Source organism: Syngnathus typhle, linkage group LG9 (assembly GCF_033458585.1).
Source record: "Syngnathus typhle isolate RoL2023-S1 ecotype Sweden linkage group LG9, RoL_Styp_1.0, whole genome shotgun sequence".
Lineage (NCBI taxonomy): Eukaryota > Metazoa > Chordata > Actinopteri > Syngnathiformes > Syngnathidae > Syngnathus > Syngnathus typhle.
Genome location: NC_083746.1, coordinates 8,315,507 through 8,340,377, shown reverse-complemented (window position 1 = coordinate 8,340,377; position 24,871 = coordinate 8,315,507). Strand labels below are relative to the sequence as shown.

The following is a 24,871-nucleotide window of genomic DNA, read 5'->3' as shown; positions in this document are numbered from 1 at the left end:
ACTGCTGCCTCACATCAATAAAATTCGGGTTGCTATCTGCATAGCAATTAATATAATATAATATAATATAATATAATATAATATAATATAATATATATATATATATATATATATATATATATATATAATGTAATGTAATGTAATGTAATGTAATGTAATGTAATGTAATATAATATAATATAATGCAATAAAGATGCAATTGATGAGTTCACTGCAGGTCATTCTGCCCCCAAGAGAACATTTTCACCCTCAATTGTCAAGCACTGACATTTACCACATTTCTCTGAGAAACTACAATTTTGGATGACTTTAATATTTTGGAGAGTCCTCTCTCTGCACTGCAAGCAAACAGACAGGACAACTGCTCTTGAGGCAAGGGTTGTGAACTCAATCAGCCACTTGTTTATCCTTGTGGCATGGAAGTACTTTGGTTGCTTCGCTTTGCCGTGGTGTGGCTAGATAGGCAAGTTCACGGGGTCAAAATACTGACCAGAGCATGAGCACATTTTTTTACTTAGTTTTGACTTCACAGCCTCAAGCCTGGTACAACACTATGACCAAATAATATCACCACACAAGTTTCGGAAAATCTCATAGAAAAACAAACTTCCTGGTACAATCTAACAACAGAGAGTCAAATGATTGCAAAGAAAATAAGATGCATGATTGCTCAGAAGTATGATAAACTGTCTACGCTTGATTGAATACAATTACATAAAAGTGCTCCATGTTTGTTGCATAGGCTTCTTTCAAGTGTTCCTCAAGATAAGATGCAAGATGTTTATTTCGTAAAAATATGGTCCCAAGGCAGTACTGATGAAACACAGCCCAGCTATTAACTTTCTTGTTGTCTCTCTTTATTTCTAGATTGACTTGGGTTGGAAGCTCATCCAGCAGACAGGAAAGGACATCTTCAGAGGATTGCTGAATTACATTGAAAAATTATAAAGTGTAGGCAAATGTATGTGTACTCCACAGAGTTAATTGAATTAGAGAAATAAAATTAGATATGATTGGAAAATTTTTACTTCAGCAAAGTCTGAACTAATATGTTCTACCAAGGCCTTCAGCTCAGCAGTCTTCTTTCTCCCTCAATAATTGCCCCATGCATCAACACTATTCATCAACAAATACATATACTTATCATATTTCTATTTTTAAGCAATATTTACTCTTTTCTTTTCCTTTTTCAACAAAAAATAGCTGTCTTTGAGATTACGGAAAGGCCTCATTGTAGTCCTGTATTATGTAAACCTTATCCAACTCGATCCTAGTCTCATGCAATAAATATTTCATCGGAAACATGAAATGAGGTCTCACTGAAAATGTAAAATTGATGCAGCGCAAACACACAAACAAAAGCTGCAAAATGATGAGCTTCACTGGTGTAAACATATCCGATAAGAACGAGATAAGTCTGTGAGGAAAAACAGACGATACTGGGGTTGCTGGAGGTGAAAGGACATTCCTTATCTGCCTTTTCCGGAATGCTAATTGGTTGTGTTTCAGGAAATTAATCATCACAAGAGATGGTGGAGGAGGAAAGCACTGCCGTGGACCTTTGTGAGAAGTTAGGGCAGAATGTGACAACAATAGCACAAACGGACAAAATCAAATGCCTCTGAAATGAGACCACAAAAAAAATAAAAAGAATAGAGCCTGAAAGAGAAACAAACCATTCCTGGATAATCGGATTTGTTGTGTGTGGCTGTTCCGCCCGCCTGGCCTCACAACCTCCCTTCATTCAAAAAAAAAGTGTAATTAATGCAGAACTGGCTATAATCCTGGTCACGCCATCATTTTTTCAATTGAAAGCAACGTCTTGTGGGACCAGGATATGCAGGTGAGCGTATCTGAGTCGTGACTATGAAGGACCCAGAGGGAATTGTTGCACTGGGAGGGCGCCATCACGGCGAACAAGGGGGTGGCGTGACGGCGTCAGGATTAATTTTGAGAGAGTCGGGTAGCTGAGGCAGGCTGATAACATGGGTCAGTAGTCGCACAGACACCTGGACTCCGTATGTTCCTCTAGAAAGCGGCTTTAATGTACTGAGAGCCATGTGGATTTCTAGTCTGGTCCCAAGAAATTGACGACGCGTGTCAGCGGAAGATCAGTGACCCGATGACGGACAAAAGAAAGAATGTGAGCCTGCCTCTTACGATAAGCAATGAATATGTCCTAAAAAATATATTTCAATCATTAATAACTCTCTGAATCAGCGAATCAGTGAGAAATTATTATATTGTAACGGGCATATCAAGTCTGCTGTGTTGACACCCACAACGGCGCAGCAGCCATTTTTGTTTTGGTAAAAATCAACATTCTCTACAATATGTTTTGTTTACAATAAGTTACAATATTTAAATTGTAACTTAAGTTCAAATGTCAGCCCTCAGAGTAAACCGTAGTTGTGTGGTTGTGATGGATCATTCCCCGCTTAGTATGCTGTGCACAATTGGCCTGTGCTTGACTGGCACTGAGTGAATCTAGCAGATGCTTGTGGTAAAAATTACAATGCTTTTCAGGTTTGCGTCAACATGGTTGTCAAAATATGAAACTTCCCCAAAAATATAAACCAAAAACTTCAACAAAAAGCAAAAAACAAAGACTAGTATAAAGGCTCTTGCTTGCCTGTGACGTAAGAAGCATAAATACTATTTAAAGTGGACAGATAGGGATAGACAATTTTTGGAAAGGCCACGAGTGCACCAAAGTAGTAATATCTTTTTTTCAATACAATTTATTTTGAATCAAGATCTGACCTCAATTGGGTGGTAATTAAATTTTGAAATGGCATCAGACTGTATTGAATATACTGTATAGTATATTGAAAAACATACCCAAGTTTGGTCATTTGTTTTCCATCAAGTCATGATTCTAGAATTTACATTAATCACAAAACCTAATTATTATCAAATGTAGTTTCAAATGTCAGAACATTGTGTTGGCTGTTCATTGACCTTTCCCAAACCATCAACACTGCCAGCAGCGCTAATAATTTCTATCTCACGCTGTGCTATCTTCAGGCTCCAAACAATGAGACAGTTATGTACAATACATGGTTGTGCTTATTTGCGTGCTACAATATGTGTTTGTGACATTATCAGTCTAGGAAATGGTGATTGGATGAGGTGAGAGAGCAGAGGGTGTGTGTCATAGATAGTATAGTTCGCTCTCAGGGCTATCACCAGCTAGCGTTAGAGGCTGCTAGTTCAGATGGGCGTGCATAACACTTGTGCTTTTGCTGTATTCTAGGATGGAGTGGAATATTTTGCCACCTTGCTACTGGCCTCTTCAAATATTTTCACACTTTTGAGGGGCTTCCGATAAAAGCGCCACCTGTTGATTGCAGCGAGGCATTCTTGTTGTTTCCGAAAGCCACAATTGCCAATTGATTGACCTCAAGGTTTGACCATTATCGCAGAGTGCTAAAGAATCGACTAGCACACGCAGTCAGACCCGGATGTCTAACTCTTCATATTTTTAAAAGGTGCAATCAAACCTGCGCATTTAGGCTGATTTAAGGGCTGAGTACAATTGTGAGAAGCAGCCAGACAGGGCGTAATGCTCGATTTGGGGACATTTGGATTATCGGAGTGAATGGAAAGCAGAGGCGGGACGACAAGAGGAGGCTTGTTCAGCATTTGTTACTGGAAATGATGCTTCCATTTTGAGAAAAGCCACTTTAACGGGTGACTTAGTTTATTGATTAAAGGGTGTTCTCGGGATTAAACCCTTACCTTATATTGATCCAGTTCGGTTTGCAAACATGGGAAAGGAATAGTGCCGTCTTGGTCCTAATATTTTACTTTATACTTGCTTCACTTTGTATGCATGAATTAATTGGAAGCAAACCGTGTCTAAATTTAATCCATCAAGGCAAATTAATTGGTGATGTCAAATTGTGGTATTTACAAATAATGTCTGACATGCACCTGAGAGGCAGTGAGGTGTTTTGCAAACAAAGCAGCTCAACAGTCAGATAACTGACACACAATGGTGGATGCTGATTAGCTCGAAAAGGAGATGATGGAATGCAATTCGTCACTCACTCTGAGGTGTTTTATCTCAAGTGCTGCAAGACAGACACGCACAGAAACAAAGTGCCTGCTTCAGCTTGTTATGAAGACACTATTCTGGCAGCTACAATTCAGGGCCTTGTGCATAATGTCAAAGTTTGATGAGAAGTGTCGCCACTAATTGGAAGCTTTAAAAGAATACAGTGCGGATTATTTGGGATGATGATGATGACGCGTTGAGGCAGTGTCAAAAATTATATTTATATCCATCACTTATTTATTTAACTTCAACAACATTCTCAGGGTCATAACTGTGTGTGTGTGTGTGTGTGTGTGTGTGTGTGTGTGTGTGTGTGTGTGTGTGTGTGTGTGTGTGTGTGTGTGTGTGTGTGTGTAAAATGACCCCGGTTTCTCATTTTACACAAAAGACAGAACTCTTGGTCATTTCAATTCACAAAGCTCTTTGGCCCAGGGATGATGCCTTTTCTTAGTTGTAGGCTAACTTTCTGCACAAAATGTGCCAAGTTACCACATAGGCACAGATGGAAAATTTTGCTCAGGGCTTACACAAAAATAAAGTGTTGAGGAAAGCCCAAGTATCTACTTTGGCTTTTTTTTTTCTAACCCCACCTCCGAAAAACCACGACTACTGAAATGGTGAAAAATAGTTTTATAAAAGTCAATTTGAAAGAGTTCTCGGTCAATACATGCTTTCTATTATCTAGAAACAGAAGATAAACTGGAACGACTACCACTGAACTGTATAGATGCAGTAAGAGGACCTTTTTTTTCAATTATATTTTCCATTTTCATTCCAAATGCTACAATTCTTTCCAAAATTGAATCCAAGTTTATTTTTCTTGTCCCCGTCATTTTCCATTCCTATCGACCTTGCATACCCTTCTGCCATCAAAAGCAAAATTGAGTCCAGCATGTTTCACTGAAGGGGATTCTTCAATTGAAAAGATTCGACTTTGTCTCGACAAAAAAAAATCTCAGGAAGAAAATCCTGGCTTCAAACCAATTTCCTGAAACTCAATGACTCTTTAATGAGTGCGGCAAGAGTCGTTGCTCTTTCGTCTTCATGCTTCCATATGATAGACTGAAGGGGTGGGCTTGTGCTCACCGCCTGACCGACTCTCAATGATTGTTATTATATGGTTCTGACCTCCTTCCTCAAGAAATGACAGACGGTCCAATTTATTTCAGGGCAGCCTTAGTATAGGTGAGTGGATGATACACAGGTAAACCTCATGTAATAAATATTACTGTAGTTACCTGATGGGGTTTAAAGCTTCTTCAATATGGTATTGCTCTCGTTTTTTTTCTCCTGCAAAGTTGATTGCAGTAGAATAATATTTTGTAATTTCAAAGTGACTTATTCTACTTTTGGGTGTGTAAGCGCTTTATTAAAAAGTTCCTTAGCACCGGTTCATTTCAGCTGGTTACCCTTCAGTGCACACAACAATCTTTTTCTCCTTTCGTCTAAAGCCTCGATTTAAAAAGAAATTAAAAGGATGAAGTTCATTCTAAAGTCATTAAAAGCGGTTCAATTCAAAGAACGAAACTGATAAGGAGTAGAACACTCCAGCCTGCTGACGAATCACTATTCAATGGTCCTCTTTGTGTTAATACTGATTTGAGGGCACACTGTTGACATAAATAAGATTACTTTAATAATGGTGGTTACAGAAATTACTTATAAACTATGAGGTCATGCACTTTCTACAGCGTTGGTTCTCATTTGGGTCGAGGCTCAGCTGGAGTTAGCTAACTTTGGACTGCTCACCATCCAGTGCGCATCTACAAACTACACGTTCACACCAATGACAAATTTAAACCCTTCAATTAACACGGCATGCATATTTTTGAAATGTGGGAGGAAGCCAAAGTACCTGAAGAAAAACACTTTCAAGCATATAAAGAGCATGCAAACTTCACAGAGGAGTCTTGGAAGAAGTGCTAACCGCCGAGGGATGGTGTTGTCAAGTTATAATCAATTCTGCACATATATTAATTGGACAAGTCTGACACAAGTGATTATTTTGAAATGGGTGTTTGCATTTGGTAGACTCGATACAGGCATTTATTTGAATTGGAAAAAGCCAATGTTGACGGAGGGAAAAGCATCTTAAGATGTCGTATCACTTTATTCAATATTGATTGATACCGCCCTGATGGATTTGAAACTGCTACAAATAGGATTAACGTGGATTTTGATCATTTCTGTCATTTTTATATCGAACAATTTGTATCTGCAATTGTGTCTTGAAAACAAATTAACAACTCTGACAGCAAAAAATAAAAAGGGTGAAACAAATCTATAGCGCAGTAGAATAATTTGCTCCAACACAGATCAAAAACTGGTCGATTTAAATTTCAACGGTCATTCAACATAACTAAGCCAGATAATATTTTCAGGAGATTTATTCATTTTTACATAACTTTCAACTGCGTCTTCTACAAAAGAAACATTTTCTCTATACAATCTCATTGCAATCCCCCCCCCCCCCCTCACCCAAATGAGCAGGCAAGAGGATTTGTACCTCATTTGTATGAGCTTTCTGCCATCAGTCTGCACCAGACATGAATACTGTCTTTTTATCCCAAGGACAAACAAAATAGACATTTCAGACAGATGATTAAATTGAAATGTATCATGTCTTATCTATTTATACCCAATATTCAAGATACTGCGTTTGCCTTAAAACATAAAAAGACACACTAAAATGATTGAGGTTTCTGTAGTTAAGAAATTACTTTTTCAATTTTGAATTGGGAAATGTTATTTAATCACCGTTGGTCTAGCTGAAGGTCTACCTCAAAGACTAGCGACAACAAAGAAATTAAATCAGACGATATTGTTTTCTGAAGCAAATGCGGTCATCAAGGTTGATTGTGTTTGTTGAGAGTTAAAGGTCAGTGCGGGGAAAAATAGATAAATAAAAAAACTAGATGTGTTTATTGAGCATGTCACTAAAATGTTCCATCATTCAACAGGCTGGAGATTCAACAGAACGACATAAGTCAAGTCTGGAAAATAAAACACATACATTCACCATCTCCATCTACACAATCTCATTTAACTTCAACCAGTGCAGCCGGCACAACATAAATATTTCACAAGATGTGTTTTACAGTGCAGCCCCAGCAACATTTCACGAGAGCAAGTCCTTGTGGTTTGCTTTGGCAAAGAGACAAAATGCATTCGCTCGCGAAATAACAGCTCCAAAAAAGGGAGCGACATGAATGTTGATGATTCTTCAACTCCAAAAACTGACAGCACTGACCCGAACTTGGATGAGGAGTCAAGTCAGTGAATTTGTATTGTGTGAGCACTAATCATTGACTATAACTTTCCAATATTGCTAATGCATCGTCTAAGTTACAATTTTGTCGATTCTTGTCGCGCTGGAATTTTGGACATTTTCAACATTTCTTTCCGTGAAGAAAAAAAACATTTTGCGAACATTTCTGACTTTGAACAACATTTGGATTCACAGAATAAAATTACACCAGAAGGCACGCTAAAGAAAATCATTGCAGTAAATATATGACTAGCTAAACTATTTTTCTGCAATATCTGGTGATTGAGAGTCGCATTAACATCTGCTGGGTCCACATGGTGGTAATTCAATGAAACTCTCAGACAGGAGAAAACGGGAAGAAAAACTGGATCCAAAATCAAACTCATCTATGCACACAACATATTGACTCGGTGTGAGCGCCGTGACCGCGACACCATGGGGCTTTTTGTAAATATCATTGATCTTCGCCTAATGGGTAATTCAATTCCATATTTCAACAAAATCTAATTTGTGGCTCCTTTCTCAGTTAATTGATCTGCTTATTTTGAATTACTTTAGACACTTGTTGTGTTTCCCTTGCCACTTTAAAAAAAAAGAAAAATCACAAACCCACATCAGAACTGCCAGCTCCGTAAAATCGTTCAAGTCAACCTCTCATCTTCATCCAGCAGTCATGGACTCGACTTCCTTTGCGCCACCAGCGATATCCTCCTCCGTAGCCTTCGCCACTGCTGTTCATTCAACCCCGTCAAACTTCATCTTGGGAAGAAAATCCTGGCTTCAAACCAATTTCCTCAAACTCAATTGGGACGAAACAGCAATCATCCTCATTGGACCAAAAGCAACCACGGCTTGGCCCTGGATGCTGGACCCACCTCCCTTCCCCTCACAAATCCAAGTCGAATTTCCTCTCTTTCGACCAGCATGTTAAACACTTCTCAAAGGCAGCTTTTTATTTTTTCTCAAAATCATTACCTACCTTCACCTATCTCCCTCCTCCTCTGACCACACTTACCCGCATACATATCCATGGCTCCTCATACCCTGAAAGAACCAATTTCAAAATCCACCTCCTGACCCATAATGCCCTTTTCATGAAGTAGCTGACTGAGTATCTCCATCAACACAGTCCCATTCCCGTCTCCTCCAATCAGAGCCAAGCACAAATCACTCAGAGACCTTCTCCATTGCTTTTTGGAACTCCCATCCAAACTCTTCAAGACTCATCTATTTTGCACAACTTTCAATGACAGTTCTTCGGTTTCCTTTCAAAAAAATGATTTCCCATCAACTCGAATAGTGTCATTGGAAGTCCTGAAACCCATCATGACTGTGGTTTATATTTTTATATATTTTTCTCATTAACACAGAAACGTGGCCCTGACAAGACTAGACAACCTTGATGTCACGGCACCCACCGCCCGTGATCACCATTAACACAATAAAACGTCTCATTATTTTGCACACTTACACCAATGACGTTGATATTTGGGCTAATTAAACAGACAATTTTCACCGTGCATCACCTTCTCAAACGTGTGCGCCGCGCCGGGGCAATTACGATTGGAAGAAAAGCCAAGCATGTTTAAAGTCATAAATGCTTAATGGGTTCAGGTAATTGGATTTACAGAAATGGCATGAAAGCTGAAGAAGTACCATTTGAGGGAAATATATGATTGGGTAAAATGTAAAAATCCTCTGCTGCAATTATTACTTCTAGGTGGGTTGTATTTAGATGGTGACAGGAGCGGTGCATCAGCAGAGAGCTACGCCTGACCTTCCCTGCTGTTGAGCGCATTACACTTCAATTAACGACAACGGCCTGCTGAGAGCAGAAGGAGCAGCTGCTGGGTACACATGGTGGTAATCCAATGAAAGTCTCAGACAGGAGGGGGGGGGTGAAAGTGAGGAAAAACTTGAGTCGCAATCAAACACACCAAGGAGACAACATTGCACATCTATAGACCAAGCAGTGAGTCCTGACCCGAACAGCATGAAGCTTTCACAGCACGCAAGAGCTAGTTACAAATATGCCCGATTTTGCCAAATGGGTAATTCCATTTCATGTGCAACAAAATCTAATTGGGGGTTGTTTTCCCTCACTTCATTGATGCTTTTTTGATAAATTATTATAGAGACTCGTTTCCGTTTTATTTGACCCGTTTAAAATTTTGCGAATGTGCCATCTAAACATTTTACAGATTTAGGTTACGTGATAAAGTTTCACGAGAGGGACAAAATAGTAAGACCACATCTGAGGGTGACCAAATGTTCACCCACAAAAATGATTAAATTAACATATTCAATTAATGCCTCTTGAGTCCCTGATGTTATTGCGGTTTATTCGCCTGACTTCCCTGTAGGCAGCACGAGTTTACTTTCCTCTCAGTGCTGGTGTGAATGTGAGTGCCAACACAAAATAAGTTGACCCAAGCTCAATTTCTAATCATATCAATTTGTGGTTGAATGGAACTGATTTTGGTTATTTTAGTGTGATGCTCTAAAGAGGGAATAGAAAATGCTGTGTATTTAAAATAAATACAATTTTAAAATAAATAAATAGTCAGACGCTTAGCAGTGCAAAACTGACTGTCGCAAGTATAGAAAACAATTCTAATTAATTCTCTATTACAAGCTATGCAATATGTGTACAATGTTAAGTCACGTGAAAAACGCAAGCCGAAAGCTGATAATTAAAAGCAAGGTTGTTTTTCGCCCACACAATGGACAACCATCTGTCAGAATGTTTTTCTACACTATCCATGTTGTAAGAAAATGTCACCTTGAAACTTTGGGCGTGTGACGCGAAATCCAATCCTGACAACATCATTAACATGAAAAATGTGCAACGATACATTTGTGCCGACAAGATTAAAGCCCCCCAACAATGCCCAGACCTTATCGGAAAACTTTACCAGCAGTGTAATTACGTGGGCACCAGCCAGCCTTCAACAACACCGTTGGTCTGATTGGATCTCACCTTGACTTGACCTACTTGACCCCGGGCGACTGAAACAACTCCGTACATCAAGACAAGAAAAAAAAAAAAAAAAAAATTCTAATCTGCTGATAAAGACTTTAGATAAAAATGTCTCGATCCAATTACACTTCAAAATAACTCCTTTTTATTGTACCCCGCTGCAAAGGATGCAGCTTCTTGTAGGACACGATGATCATTTTTTAGGTTGCAAATTCTTCTTAAAAACTTTCCGGAACTTGTTCAGACTGAGTACACTTTCTGTGTAACTCACATTATAATGGATCTGATTAGTAAATAAAGAAATGCAAATTGTGTCATTGTGAATCATTTAAGCCTGCATTCTGAAAAAACAAAACAGCATGAGTGTGTGGTTGTTTGTAGAATTGACTTGAAAACACATATTTGACTCCGCTCCAGAGGATTTTGTAGCATCTGACTCATCTAAATGTCAACAATCAAAATAGCGGCATATTGAGTATTTATGCATCACGTTCTCTTTTGTAACATTTTAAAAAAGGCACGTTTGAATGAGGCTTCGAGTTGTGTGTCATGTCTGTGTAAAACCAATCATCATTGATGGGCTTTCTTTTTTTTCCTCGAAATCCTTCGTACTGACACGGTATGGCGAATCTTTATCCGTTTTCTGCCCCAAGGTTGTAATTCAAGGAACCAATTATTGAATCCCCATGAGCTTTGTTTGGCCCCAGTGTTACTCACCACCTGGAGCACTGTGTGGGTTACTCTTAACATCAGCACCCTGACGGCCTTAGTCAAGTTCCTTAGACAACTTTAGCATGCGGTTCTCAAACTTTTCTCTATGTATAAATGACAAACGTCTTCCAAGTGTTAATTCTGTTAATTCAGTGTGATTATATCCTTGAGTCAAAGTCTCATGAGGGAAAAAAAAAATCATTCTGGCTAAGTTACTTGCTCAAGTGTTATAATTATTTTTAAGGCTGTACTTCATTATAGCTACATAATATGCTTGTCTTTGAAAAGAAGTTTGTCAAATCTACCTTCCGATACAAAGTTTAATGGTTCGATGTAAGATGTACTTCATTGTTCAAGCCTTCGAACCTGTTTTATGCAGCCTTTTATAATGTCACCTCATTTAGCCCTTCACATAACGGTGCTGTTGCCATGGAGCATTTGCCAAGGAAATTAACACCTCGTGCACATTTAGATGAAGCTGTGTCAAGATCAACCTGGGCCTCATTCTGCACTAAGCTGATGCTATTAAAAAGTGTCAATCAAGGAGGTCACCACTAAGGCATACGAGTAAAATTCATAACCCGCCACTTGAACCACTTCTTTATTCTGTCAACACGCTATTAACTCAGAAATTGTGTATAAAGAATTTCCTGTCCATACTGAAATTTATAGAGATGCCACTAAGCCATCTCAGGCTTCGCAAAACAGCCACAGAAATGTTTTCAATGAGGACAAATTGTTTTTTTATTAAGACAGTATAATATTAGAATTAAATTGAAAAAAATAAACAGTTGCGACATTGCTATTGCAAAGTAGTATAATACAGTCATACAAACTAAGTTTCACAACAACTATAAATGGCTCAGTAAGTTGAAATAAATAGTTTTTCCCAGATGATAAAGAATATATGCCAGATAGTAAAAGAAAGAATACTTTCTGTGTACAAGCTGCTTCATTGATAAAAACACTACCGTTTTCTAACGTGTTGTTCATTGTAATCAATACCAAGGTAACCCTGTAACGTGTTGTTAACATGAGTTTAGAAAAAGTGATGTCCATTCAGCAGACTGACTAATGAGCCAATATTGTCTATCTGTCAGCGTGTGGATCGCAATTGATATTCATTTCAGTTATGAAGATTTATAACTCAGTTCAATACATTCAGTAAATATGCTCCTATAAATTAGAACGAAATAATAAATGATTCAAGTATATAGCTTGTTCATCACATTAAATGCCAGTGGTGTTTCTTGCCAATTATAGTGAACCTGAACTACAATCGATGGACTCGCTAATCTAAATTCACATACCATCTGTAGCTTCTACACGCCTGTCTGAATGTTCTCTGGCTTGGTAAGACAGTGATTAAAATCAGCCAATACACGAAGACAGCATCACAAGAAAATAATGATTTCCTGCTCCACTTTGTCCACCTCTCACCGCAATTCAAAGATAAGCTCTTGAAAGAGCCATAACGCAATAATGCACTTTTCTTGATTAAAAAAATATTTTAAAACTGAAAAATTGAACATGTGCACGGTTGATTTTTAATAAATGTACAGCCTAGAGGGAATACTAATACCCGGATGTTATATTGCTTTCTGAAAATGCAATGAGCATTATTATTTGAACATTTTACATGTGACAATTCCATATCAATCAAAAGTAGTGGAATTCAATGCAGGTTGATAAAAACGCAATCTGGAGCAATGCATGTGGTGTTGCGGAAGGACAAACATTTGCCCAACAATACAATTGGTATATTCCCCGAGGAAAGCTACTGGGAAATCCCATCAATCCATTTTCTGAAGCACTTGTCCTCATTAGGGTCGAGGGTGAAATGGAGCCAATCCCAGCTGACCAAACACGAGGCTGGCTGCACCCTGGACAGGTGGCCAGTCAATCACAGTTCGCATATCGAGACAGGCAATTATTCACACACACATTCACACCTATGGGAAACTTGGAGTATTCAATTAACACAATAAAAAGCATGTTCTGTGGATAAGGAGGGGAAGTGGGCTACTCAGAAGTGAGATTGAACATCAGACCTCATGACTAACTAGCCCCACTGCGAATTGTTTTTTTCCAATTTAATACCACAGAGCCATTTGCTAAAACCAGGTGCTTGTAAAACTGGTTGTAATATGATCACTGTGCAAATGGATTCCATTAGGTGGTAATAGCATGTGCAAAATAATCTGATTTGGTCACAATCTTGTTGAGTGTCAGGGAAATTTGACAGTGACTTAGTGTAAAACAGCTCAAATGATGTTACCGTATAGCCATAGAAGCAGAACTACACATTTTTTACAATGCACTAGAGTAGTGGGGACTTCTCTGGAAGTCTGGTCAAAATATGTTGCATGAGAGCTGGAAAAATAAACTTGTTCAAACCAGGCCAAAAACGATATATGCTTTAAAACAAACTTTGTCATGTGCTCTGAACGAATACAGATACAGTATTGTACAGTAGACATACATATGAGTGATGGGGGGGAAAAAAAGAAAATTATTTTGTGATAACACATTAATGCAACATGCATCAGACAAACAGATGTCCAAATAAAAATTGCTAATCTGGACAAAGCAGGACATTATGTTCAAAGAGCTACGTGCTGTAAATTGTCTTTCTATTATGCATTGCTTTTCAAAGATTCACCAAGCTAGAGTATTTTGCCAGTCTGTAATATACCAAGCCAACAAACACTATGACCTGGCACTTGGCAATGTGTTACCCGGTCCTGGCTTCGAGCCAGGACATATTCAGTGACAACATGAGCAACCAGCCAGTTCCAGCCATTATCCAATTGTTTGAAAGCACACAGTCTGTCCTAATTGGATGGAAACAAGCTGAGAAACTCTATATAATAGCCCGGGAAATGAGGACAGAGAAAGGAGTCACCTACGGCTCCAGGTTGGAGCGTAATGGAATAATTAACCGCTATGGGATCTTCTCCTGTGGTGCACAAGGCAAAGTTGCAAGTGTTTTTAAATTGTGACCATTTTTAAAGGAGTGAGGAATAAACGTAAAGAAGACCTGGCATACTGATTGATTCCTGCTGTTAGGACATACGGGGGGGGAGTGTCTTTATTGAAATGTCAGGAGCCTTCCACCCTTCACGAGAGACGATGGTTGATCTGACATCCGTATCCAAAAGCGGCGGAAGGTTTAAAACATAAAACATCCAAATATCCTCGGTTTGAAAATTCAAAGTCCGTCAGTTCTGCTTTCCGAGAAGGCAGGTTGCCAAGACTTTGTTGAAATAGTCTTTCGCAAAAGCAGAATCTTCCACTATGCCAAATTTTCACGCTAAACATTTTCAAAATTGATTCAACGTCGAAGTCTACTGTAACACACACACTCCGGCGACCATTTGGGATAAGTACAACAACAAATCATTCTGCATGATGCTACACTTACTCATTCCAAAATAGAGAAGTTACAGAGCAAGGCCAGGAATGTGTTTATCTCTTTCAATTTAAACACCATTTTTTCTATAAAGACCTAAAGAGAGCTTGTGATATAATAACCGCAGCTTGCCGGCAACTTAGCGGCTTTCAGTGTCAAAATATTCCACTTCACGTTGAAAGATACATTTTTGTTCTGCTATTTTTTTTTTCTGGAAATTCTTATTCGTGCCACGCACAATCAGGAGAAGGCCTACAGTGTGTTTCATAACAAAAATTAATTCTACCACGAAATTCATTTGTTGTACCCATTAATGTTGAGCACTGTAATTGGAGGGGGAAAAAAGGTTGCAATATTTTGACATTTATTGTGTTCTAATTTGTGAATGTGTCAGAAGATGAAAAATAAATTAAAAAGAGAACATTATGTTACTTTGTGCATCTAATCACCAACTTGGGAACACTTTTTTTTTTTACGTTATCCGGCATGCCACTGAGATAAATGATCAGAGTGAGAATTTCATATTTTTCTTATTTAACAGCCTTGATCCATTTATGAACGCTGCATTAATTCATGAGCTTTAAATATTCATTAAAATACCTACAAGAATTCTCAGAAGCAAGATAGTAGCGCCAAGTGGACAGTTTTCAAAAAAAGAGCTTTAAAATGTAAAATCCCATTTGCGGCGTCTTATCGCAGCGAGTCTGACAAGGAGCAAGAATGGCATTGAAAAGTGAATCATTTAAAATAACTTTTCTTTGAAAAGCGACTCCGCCGGGATGACACGCTCTCAGACGGCACTTTTGAATAATACTTTGGCGTTGTTATTTACGGAATATTAAATATTTTAGAGTTTCGAAATCTATAGGAGGCAAAAAGGCGGTCGCTGGATATTAAAGCGTATTTTCACTCCAGGTGTTCCTCTCCTTTCTTCTTATTAAATCTAATTGTCGGTGACCTCTAAAAGGCAGCAGAATAACAAAAAAGGAAAATGTCAACGGAAAAAAAGGAGATCTAGATGGGCAACTGAGGGGGAAAAAAGAAACACCATCAGGGGGAAAAGCGTAACACTAATTCTATTACTGGCGGGAAGATTTAGTGAATACAGCCAGTGATCCAGAGTTAATAGGGGTGATGGAAGAAGGAGATCTAAGCAAAAGACCAGCGGGCTGACAGTCCTGTGCTTGGGATTTGCGACAGCCTCTTCAAGTGCCTTGCATCCGACTAACATCCAAAGAATAGCCCATGTGCCCGGCTGGAAGAAGTGACAGACAAATAAGGCGGCTACTTGACAAGGACCCCCGAGATAAGGCACGCCGAAGCCATACTTTTGTATTCCGAGAGGGGCAGGGCGGTGATTGTAATTGAAAACGGCTCGGGTACGGGAGGTCAGCAAATTCAACAGCCTGAGCAACGTGCTTGTGTTCCAAAAGCCAGGCATTGATATTTTTTTGTTGTCCCCAAAAAAATACATCAATATGACTGCCTTCTTTTTTTTCTAAATGAAGAATAACTTTCCATCAGCAACATACTGTATGTGAATTGGCAATCGCAATCTACTGTCAGCCACAAGAGGTGTATCAAATATTGCAACGTCCAATGGAACAAATGAAAGTCGAATACTGTGGCTATATAAAAAAAAAAAAAATGGTTTGTTTCATCAGAGCATCCAGCCAAAATGAACACTACTATACCTACAGTGAAGCAGAATTGTGGCAGCATTATGCTTAAGGCCGGACTTATTTATGGATTTATTTTTCAGCTAGAACTGGGGCCTTGAGGGGAAATTGGCAACGCCCCCCCAAAAAATAGTTTTTGTTAAAGCTGTCAGAGTGATGATCTGTAGAGGGAAAAAAAAAAAAGCCCTCTCTGGTCTCATCTTGCTCCTTAAATCCGATTTTGGAGAAACCACTGTGGCTGAGGAAAAACAACCAGAGTCAGAAGGCTTGACTGATGAGTTCAAGCATATCGCACACAACAGACATCTAAGAGAATCAGAAATGACTTGGAAGGGATTTTTTTAATTGATCTTAAATTTCCCAAAAATAAAATTGTGTATTATATAGTATCTATGGCAAATGAATTACGGTGGCCATGGCTCACATCAGCTTATTTACACTTACTTTACGTTCCAAGTGAACCCTAACCCCCCCCTCTAAAAAAAAAAAAGCATTATATGAAGCCATCACAGAAAAGCGGCATTTTCCTTTATCCAGGGAATTCCATCAGTCAACAAACACATTAAAATGTTACTCTTATTTTTATTTCTTTATGCAAATGCGCAAATTTCCCACCCACAGGATAACTAAGAACAGTGGGATTTAAATTGGGAAGCAATCCAAGGGATATGCCCCATTGAATATTAAGATCATATGCATTTGAACCCCCAGTTAAAACATCATAAAGATTTTTATTGGAATAACTGTTAAAGTTATCCCAGGTGAAGTCATGCTACGCTTCAGTGCAGCTCTTTGCTTTTACCGGGCTGGGTCTCCCAATTAGGAATATGAATTAAAAGCTCATATAAGAAGCAATTTATGAGGGAAAAGTAACTTGCACGACACACACGCTTGCAAGCAAGTTGATATCAGCAGAGAGCCCAGAGGGGAATACAATATTAAATACCTTTTTTTTGCCGAAAAGATGATTTATTTTTTTAGCCCCAAGGTAATCTTTTTTTCGGTTTACTTTTAAGGGGTTGTTTGTAGTATATAAACTTGTCATAATTTACGTGCACGTTGCAAATCCTTGCAATATCGCTGCAGCTGATAAACAAGGTCATCCAGCAGCAGTCAACAAGAATATGCATATGTAATTTGATTAATAGAGGTTTTCAAGGAATGTTTACGCTATTATGGAACATTATTCAAGTTAAATTGAGTGAAAATGATTATCATAATTCTCTGTCTTTAATGACTGCATGGCTGATATGAAACTATTCAAGGGTATAATGGCCTTTTGTAAGATGCTATTTGCTCATGTAGGCCTACTGCTGACACAAATGATGGAAATTGTGATTTGGAATTTTTCAAAAGTTTGCTGCTCGTTTTGGAATGCAGCGCAGGTAACTTTAGTCGGTCATCCTTTTTCATTTAAGTCTTCCTCTTCTATCTTGCATTCGATCGTCTGCATTAGCTTCTCCAACACCAATTGTCTTCATGTCGTCTCTCGCTTCATCAATCAGCCTTCTCCCGATAGCCTTGTCCGAGCCATCTAAGTCGTCTCTAACTTTTTTTTTCCTCCCAAAAAAAAAATCTAACCTTGGCTTGAGCTCATTCCTAATCCTATCCATCCCAGTGACTCCTAAAGAAAAGCGACATTTTCATTTCCGCCAGCTCTGCTTTCAATCGTTTCTTCTGCACCACTGTCTATAATCTGTACATCATGGCCACCCTATCCATTGTCTCTCAAACCTTCCCCTTCGTTCTAGAAGACACACTTCAGTCATCAAAGAACTTCTCACATTTTCCCCCATCTGTTGCCAGCGTTTCTTCACTTCCACCGTTTCGCTGACGCTCCACACTTCAAGTCCTCCCACTTCTCAGCCTTGCTAATTCACACATATTCCGTTCTAATCATTCCTCTCCTCTCCAGCAAATGCCTTCACCTTTCCAAATGTGTCATCTGCAAACACGATGGTCCGTAGGGATTTCAGTCTAACCTCATCTGTCAGCCTATCCATCATTATTGTAAAGAGGAAGAGGCTTAGCACTGATTCCCGATGCAGTCCAACCTCCACCTTAAACTCCCCCTGTCACACATCTCATCACTATTCTGCTAGCCTGACACATATCCTGTACTAATCTAACATACTTCTCTGCAACTCCAAGACTTCCTCATGCAGTATCACAGTTCCTGTCTAGATACCCTGTCATCAGCTTTCACGACTGTACATCCACACACAAAAAAAATGGCCACCACCTCACTTTCCCTCCATTCCTCAGGAATATTATCACCCTCTTGGCTTCTATTAAATAACCTGGTCAAAAACCCTGGCAACCAGATCTCTTTGCTTCCATACCTCGACAGGCGTCGACTCCCTTTCCATCATACTATATGTATGTACATATATATATGTTTTATGGAGTGGAATATTTGGTTAATTAGCGGATAATACTGGTAACTTTGAATGTACCGTATTTTCCGCACTATAAGGCGCACCGGATTATAAGGCGCACCTTCAATGAATGGCTCATTTTAAAACTTTGTCCACAAATAAGGTGCACTGGATTATAAGGCGCATAGAATAAATAACTCAACGTTGGTCAAACGTTAATGCAATCACAATATAGTAACACTCGAAAGTGAAATAATAAGATATCAATAACTCAAACGTAAACATCACACAACACACAAAATAAACACGTAAAGCTTAATTTAATAAATTAGTCCTCATCCACAAATCCATATATAAGGCGCACTGTCGGCCTTTGAGAAGATTTGAGGTTTTTAGGTGCGCCTCATAATGCGGAAAATACGGTATCCATAATAGTGAGAGGAAATGAGAATATTTACTTTGCAAGTCAACAGGGGACACCCCTAAATTTTATCTTAGGGGAAAGTGCAATCCTTGTGAAAATAAGTAAATAAACATGAGGCTGGAGCCCTGTGTGATATACAGTATATACTATACGCAATTAAATGTTAATGACATCTCACATAAGGGGGTAAAAAAAAAAATTAAGAGCAAAATGCAAAGCGAGACGGGGCGGTGGTTTTACTAACAGGAGCCGGCAATGGACTCATCTGTTGCAAGGGGGAGTTCTTTGAACACATTGGCTGCCATATGCAGTGTTTTTGCAAAGACGTAGTGCGCTTTTACTATATGGAATGCAATATAATCTCTTTGCCTTGGCTGCCACTAATGTGGCCCGATAGCTTTATAAAAGATTCATTTGCACTTAAAATCTCACACACTAGTACAAATTCTCCATGTCGCAGAATTAACTCACACTAGACAAACATTTAATTTCAGGGGGAACTGATTTCCATCCCATTGTTGTTATTGATAGGGCTAGGCTTGTAATGGAAAAACCTTCAAAGTTGCTGCACTCATAATTCAAGGTACACCTGTAATAATTTGCATAATAAACTCAGCTCAATGGGTTTTTTGATTGACTTGAATAGTAGACAAAAAGAAGCCAAGGAATAACAAAAGTAATGATGATCAAAGTCCCTTTTGTTTCAAACCAAAGCTGACTTACTTCCAGATTTTTCAATTCTAAGCAGGTTCTAAGCAAAATTGAAGGGATGACGCCACCCCGGCAATTTGCTGGGTAGTATCCGCAAACATCAGAGGCCTAATGAAGCTTACGTGAAAGACATTTCACCCGCCCTCTGGTGTTACAAGCAATTGGACTCTGATTCTGTCTCATCCTCTCTGCAATTGGATCCTGTGTGAAATGCTCAGACCAATAAAGGTTAGATCTATTTAAGTCTCTCGTTATCTTTTGCTGTCATATAGCTCGATGAGTCTTTTGCACCATGAATCACTTTCACATAGATATTTAGATGGGTCACTATGGAAAGTAATTGTCAAAATTACACTGCATCATTACACTGAATATACATAATTGTAATTAGTGGGTGACCCCTGCTTGTTTCTCTTTAATGAGGACAATCATGAGGTCATGGGAAACAATGAAAATTGAAAGACAGAATGTTAGAAATGTAAATAAGTTAGTGCTTTTTTTTTTGGGCCAGTTTTGATTTGAAAGCCTGTTGCCATATCTTAGCCAAAGTGTGACAATCACCTAAACTGTATTTTAAGCAGGACTGCTGAGCTTGTCTCTTACATGCAGCTTTTTATTTTTTGGATAGGCTCGTTATCTGCCTCAACATTTGACCAAAAAAAAATGTTTCTTTGTTCCTTTGTGTCGGTTTTAGGACTTCTAATGACCATATCGCATGGTCTCAGCTAACACATTGACGTACTCCCGATTTAGAGTAAAACTTCTTTCAGATTCTGACGATCGGTAAATTATTTCTAGTCCAATCTTTCCAAGTGGCCTGGTCTCAAGTGGCTCTATTATTAGTGATGGCTTATCTAAGGAATTACTCAGACTTGTTACAATCTCTGAAACTAACATTCTATTCCATTTTATCCTACATTTATAAATGCATTACATCTTAACCCACACTTACCTCCCAAGTTTATGAAAGAAAAATGATAAAACCTGTTAAACAAACTCAGAATAAAGACAATGGGGAAAAAAGGCGAACAAAACCCAAAAGCTTCAACTCTCAGATCTCAGTCTTCCCCGTCTTTCAGTAGCGAAAACCACAGCCTGGGGTCGTTTGATACAAACCGCAGTCACCGTACGCCAATCAATAATCAGGCCGGGTTGCAATTAGTAACATGGAGGCTTGTGAGATCCACATCAGTTCAATCGAACATCGAGGCGGGCTACTCATCCGAGTGATTCACAACCCAACAGTTTGTCCCACGCTGAGCCTGAATTCATGCCGTCGATCTTCTTTATATGAAGCATTCAAGGTTGGAAATATGCATCTGTCAAACGTCCCCCATTACCCTGGCTGCCTGTCACACCTGGGGCAGCTCACAAGCAGCCGGGGAAAAAAAAAAAAAAAGACAGAGTGGAGCTGTCAGGAAGCGAACCCTCAGTGGACTGAGAAGGCACCAGCTTTCCCCGTCTCTCCGGCTCTAATTTCTGCCAAACTCTGATATTTTTCTGGGTCCCTTGCCGAGTGCTCGGTTAATGACAAAGGGGCGAGTAGCTGAGACAGCTTGCTTTCCCTTCAAAGAGACGATTGTTTTATTTATTGCGATGAGACACTTTCTAGTATGTCGCGTATTCATCTGTGGAAACTGAGTGCTGTTGAAGAAAGGCATGTGTGGGGATGGTACGAAAAAGATAGCAAACTCCCCCCAACATTGAGGACTAACAAGGAAGATGCCAATGTATCTTGGTACAATACAACTAAAAGTAGAATTAAAAAAAGTCTTTAGTGGGTGCTGGATCATAATCCGAGCTGCAACACAAAACGTGTTGACGATGATAATGCCATTGTGCGTTGTCTCACTTCGACAACAGATGTCTTTTCACATCACAAAACTATTTCTCTCATTTAGCCCGCCCCGCAGTTCAAGAGAGCACAATAGACTGTCATGAATGAAATATAAGAACAGCGCTGTATTACTTATGAGACTTAATGTAACTTTGCTCTCAGCCATTTTCAGGTTACATTTTCAGGCACCAGTGTATTTTTTCCACAGCAGCCGGTGGAGCATTAGAAGAGTGGAGTTATCAGCAGAGGCCACCTTTAATCAAACCAATAACGTTCACGTGAACCATTATGGCAAAAAAAAAAAAAAAAAAAACATCTTCCAGGCCCTCTCCAGATGAATTGGAAGCATTACTAGCCTGCCAACATCACATTAGTCAAATGACACCAGGAGTTTCGCAGAGCATTTGAAGGATTCCAGTTTTTTTTTTTCTCTTCAACTTCCATTTTTGATGAATTTAACGCAATTTCAGAATCTTACGTGGCTTCAAAAAAAAACATTTTCGGTTAATGCTATAAATATGACTGAATAGCAATGTCACCTTTGTCATGGCCTAACCTTTCCCCGGTGTCACACAACCGTGGACTTCTAATCATCTCCTCATCCCGTTTCTCAAAGCAGAAGAGTTAATGTTCCGTGCACAGCGATTTACACACACTGCCATTTCGACTACACACGTGTCTCCTGTCTGCTTTTCTCACAGGTCTTCCTAGTGCAATTTACAATCCAGATCAGAGCCAATCAAACATGCACGGAGGAGAATGAAATCTTGCAGTCATATGAATATGAAGTCACATCTAATCAAAGTAGGTTTGATTTGCAACTTCATTTGAGAGTCGCTTTAGGTTGGCGAGAGTCTACTCAACACCTTCTGATCCGACCTGAGCTCAAGTCAGAAGTCCCTTCCATGCAGCAGCTTTGATGATGCTGATTTATCACTCAGTTTCTGTCTTCTTCCTCTCTAGAATCTGAAAGCACTTCTCATCCTCCCAGCTCACACAATTCAAAGAAGATTGCCGCGGTTGTCATCGCCGCACTTCATAAAGCCACACTCTGACGCCTTGGCTAAAGGTATGAAACAACTTACCTCGGGCTGTCCCTCCGAGCTTAACGTCTAATTCATCACGGCAAAACAGCGCAGAAGAAATCAATCTGCGTGCACTCGGCCAGTGAGCAATGAGCTTTGCGGTGTTGCTGCACCTCAGTGCAAAGTGAATAAATCAGAAAAAAGAAAAAAAAAAAAAAGGTCTTACCTGAGATCTCGGTGATGCTGCTTGTGCTGCCGCCGTTTGTAACTGATCATATCTCTGCAAGTGGGACACCATCCGAGAAGAGGAGGATGGAGAGGATGCAAGGAGAGCGAGTGAGGAGAGGGAGTGGGAGCGGGAGGAGCTGATGGAAAAAAAAAAAAAAAGAAAGAAAGTGGCAGTGGGCAACAAGACAGAAAGAGAGAGAGAACGGAGAGAGCAGTCATGCTCTCACTCAGCGCTGCGTTACACTGAAAAGGATGTTCTGGCTCTGGGAGGTGCTGCTACCCGGCCAAATGACATCTGCGTCTCTCTCCAAACCATTAGCTAAGAGGAATCATTTCCTAATAAGCCATTTCTTGCTGTGAACACCCGACACACAGCCGCCCCCTCCCCTCCCTTCAAACGGCGTATATATGCAAAAACACATACAAGTTGTCTTTATGCAGCCTTCAAAGATCTTTGCAGCCCCTCCCCTTTTGCTACTCACTGCTATTCTTTTTCATCTGGTTGCTCTCTCAAGTTGTCCCCAGTGCATTGCGCAGTCATTTCTTGAAATTGTTGCAGGATCCATGTTCTTGTTTTGTCACCAAAGAAGACAATTGGGAGGATTTTGTAATTGCTCTCAATAGTTTTTGCCTCACCCAGCCAGCTGGGAGAAGATAAATCAGCAACTCTAATGAGAAAAGCCCACGGATGAGTTGAGTTTTTCATTTTTATGAAAGTTATCCAAACGTGTGAAGATACTCAACTTCTTATTTGAATCTAACAAGCTCATCTGTTGTTAAATTCGTTCAAAGTATTGAGAGCAATATAAGCCAATTGATGTAAAATATTGCCATGGGAATGCGCCCACCATCCAATTTTGTTGGTTTCTGTTTGTCTTCTTTTTCTTTGTACCTTGTGTTTGACTTCATTTCCTGCCCTTCTGTGATTCCTCCAGCAGTTATTCCTTGGTGTAACCACAAAATGGTTGACCCGACAACAGAACACATTACCGATCAGTCAGAGGCCACGGACAGAATTGTTCTAGCTTGCTGCTAGACTGCAATGTCCTCGTATTGCAACGTGTGTGTGTGTGGGTGGGTATTTCTCCCGTGAAAAGCTTTTTTTTTTTTTAAGTGAAACCTGATGTGAAAAGAAAATTAATTGCAGACACATTATTCATTCAATGCTTGTGAGATTAATAATCAGATCTAATGGTGCTTGGCAGTCAGCGCATGACTCGACTCTGGTTTGCATAGTGGAACACTGATCTAATCGCAAAGTATTTTTTTTCTTCTAATGCGTGCTTGAATACAGGATCCACTTTCACGAGCTATCACAGCGATCATATCCACCCACATGATCTTTTAAATAATTTTATGCTATTCATGTCCACCTGAAAGTCACGTAGTGATGGCCGACTGTCACTAAAGGTGTCACAGTACTCATCAGGAACCATTATGGGGGTCACTGCCTAGCTGAAGGACACTTGGTTGTAGTCTGAGGGGAAATCACAATTAGAATTTTTCTCAGTCCTCCACCAGGGTTTGTATTAGCTACACACAATTCAAATATCAGAATTTTTGTATCCAGCCAAATTGTCCTGCGGGAAAAAGCTGGAGTATGTTGTTTGCACAAAAAGCAGAATTGAAGATTAAATTGACCGCCTATGTGAATGGTTGTTTGTCTATGTGCGTAGTGATGGATCGTCGACCTGTCCAGGTGTACCTCATCCAAGGTCAACTGTGATAAAATCTAAGAAGTGATAGAAAATGGATGTTTGCAAGTATAAATGTATTCGATTGGTAGATTGTCTCAAAGTGACCCACCAAAAGCAGTTCAATGGATTTAGCACTGCAGGTCTTTATATTAATTTTGCCATTTAAAGCCTGTATCAAATCAATTTGCTTTATACACGACATTTACTGAACACGAGCATGGACACACATAAAAAAACTTTTTTAAAAGTAAACAACACAGACACAAGCTGACAGCATTGGGCAGTGACAACACAGAAGTAAACATATCAAACATTAAATACGGCTTATATTGGTCTTAAGGTAGGTAACCTCGATATTACTTTGTTGGCTCAGCGGTGTTTGCTTTAATAGTTTATGTCTTATAGAGAGTTTTCCCAGAAATTCTGATGTAATTTGGCAGATGGTTTGTGAAATATTTTTT

At 39.4% G+C, this 24,871-nt stretch overlaps 1 protein-coding gene across 3 annotated transcripts in view; it reads right to left on the bottom strand.

The window, feature by feature from the left end:
• thsd7ba (thrombospondin, type I, domain containing 7Ba) overlaps positions 1-23,732 on the bottom strand; it is an 89,160-nt gene extending 65,428 nt beyond the window's left edge. For 2 of the 3 annotated variants that reach the window (XM_061287714.1, XM_061287717.1), the window contains exons 1-2: positions 23,606-23,732; positions 22,712-22,850 (exon numbers count right to left, since the gene is read on the bottom strand). The gene's annotated coding sequence lies outside the window, so the exon portion shown is untranslated. Of the gene's footprint in view, positions 1-22,711; positions 23,096-23,605 lie in introns of those variants that run through there. The other variant, XM_061287716.1, reaches the window with a different exon arrangement.
• Positions 23,733-24,871: the final 1,139 nt, after the last annotated feature.